Source organism: Morone saxatilis, unplaced genomic scaffold, assembly GCF_004916995.1.
Source record: "Morone saxatilis isolate NCDOM2014 unplaced genomic scaffold, NCSU_SB_2.0 Contig4, whole genome shotgun sequence".
Taxonomy (NCBI): domain Eukaryota; kingdom Metazoa; phylum Chordata; class Actinopteri; family Moronidae; genus Morone; species Morone saxatilis.
This window is the reverse complement of record NW_023339984.1, coordinates 251571-254014: the sequence shown is the minus strand read 5'-3', so window position 1 is coordinate 254014 and position 2444 is coordinate 251571.

The window sequence follows — 2444 nt, the reverse complement described above, 5'->3', positions numbered from 1 at the left end:
ATCCCAAGCTGGGAAATTGCAGTGAAGTGTGAAGATTGAATATGTCACCTTGGGCTGTGGGAGACTGAGATGAGAATTTTTCACTATTTTCTGGCATTTCATAGACTAAATGATTCAACCAAACATCTAAGTCAAAACAGCTTAGAAGATTTCTTCCTTTTAGAGTTACATATAGTTTAAATGCTAACGTGGGGAAAGCTGTGGCACATTTAAGTTGATTAATATATTTTAGTGATGGAAAAAAACAATTTCCTATTTGGAACGAGAGTTTAAAGGAGGTCTCTGGACTATTTGAATGTTACATTTCACTCTCAGCTCTCTATAGTCTCATATTGAGTGCTGATTGAATCTAGTAAAAGAATTGGGAGAATCCTCAGTCCTTGTTCATTCATTTTACAACCCACCCTTTACTGACTCTTTGAGGTTTGTAGCACTAACTTAAAAAATCAGTTAGTCAGGAAATGGATGATGACAATTTTGATACTGTCCAGTAAAAACTGTCTAGTCACAGCTTTTCAAATGTGATGAGTTTCTGCTTTTTTCTGACTGTTTGAAATATTTTAGGGGTTAATTTTAGCTAGTGTAAATTGTGATGGCCATTTATAATTATTTTTATTGATGAAATCTATGAAATTAAGTAATCAATATAGCAAGATAATCAACAGGTGCAGCCCCTGAAAAGACATTTCACTTTACTTTTACGTGAGTACCTCTTTTAGTAATATTCAACTGTATTTATCTCAGAATAAATTCTCAGAGATACAGGACATTATAATAAGACACAGTTCTATTGAATTACTCCACATTTCCTTAGATAATTCACCACAACTAATCCAAACGCATAATTTACACACAAACATTTCATCTAGGCAGACAGAATGATCTCAACTCCAATATAGGGCTGAGATGGTACTTGTACAGTTTATCCAATAGTGGGAGTGCACATTACTAGTTATTACTGCTGAGCAGTGGGAGGTAGATGAAGGAATATGTGGACTCCCTAATGCTTTCAAATGCCCTCAAACAGGACCACTATTTTTCCTATTTAATCCATATGAGAAGATTTTGTCTTTCTGTATGAAAACTGTCTGCACTGTACATGGTTAGACAAGCCATTCTTCTGCTAAGTGACAGTAAAGTTAAATCCTGCTGTTACTATTTTACGTTTCGCTGCAAAATTGCACATCAGTTTGTACATGGCTCATTATATATTATTAACTGTTTTATTGGTATTCACAGCTGAGAATCAACTCTTAACACTTAAGTTATATTGATAATGTGACAATCAATAATATACTAATAAAGATAGTGCCTTATTTGTGGCATTTTTTGCAGGTTTAAACTAATTAACTTGTAACATTATGTCTCAGGAGCTGTGGATAAATGTGGACAGTGTGCTAACAGTGTACTGGCAGGATACTACTAGTGATGTGTTGAACCTGAACGAGTCGGCTCAAAGAGCCAGCTCCTTTAGGTTCATTTCTTTTCCTTCTTTCGTTTTTGTACAGATTAGGATGATTCTATAACATATTTGTTACATATGATCCAGAAATGTTGTTGATACCATTAAGACCCACGCATTTTGTATCTTGTGCCGTTCGCCAACACACAAAACCTAATTCAATACCAATAAGATAAAAGATAATAGTTTTAGATATTTTAACAATATTCAAGGTATTTATACCAAAGCAAAATGTAGATTTATGGAATTCTGGAAAAACATAAAGTTTAGTACAATTACACTGAATAATTTAATTTAATTTTCTATGTGAAAACTAGTGATCGTGGATAGTCCATAGTCCATTCTATGAACCGGCTCCTTAAAGCTAACAATGGGAGCCAGCTCCAGTATAAGAACCCATTTTGGTTCTTTCTTTATTAAAAAAATAAATAAATGAATACCAAATCGACATATAAAAAAAGTAAAAAATAATAATAAATATATGTATATGTGTATATATATATATGTAAAAAAATTACACATGTATAATAGTGTGATGTTTTTTATAACAACTATAAAGTAAATTTATGGTATTTAGGAAATGTTTAGTATGATTACATACAATAATTTAAGTGATATATGAGCATTTACAGCATTTATAGGTCAAAAATGGCTAAATTTGGCTGAATTGTAAAAACAAAAAGTGCTACTAAATGAAGATCTATGTGGGAGCCGAAAGAGCCGACTCTACCTGAGCTGAACTAAAATAACTGGTTCACTAAAATGAACCACAGTTCCCATCAGTCACTCTGCTGAGTCAGCGGGTTTTCCTCCTTTTTTTTCCTACGTGAGCTGAACCGCTTTGAGCTAGCATCACCTCAAAGTTCAGACCCAAAAACAAGCTGTTAGCGGTTTTAACACGGCTAAAGTGTAATTGGAAAGTGTATATAGTCAAAGGCGACAGACAGAGTGGGCTGGGGTCTTTGGGGAGGGGGCTGTGACC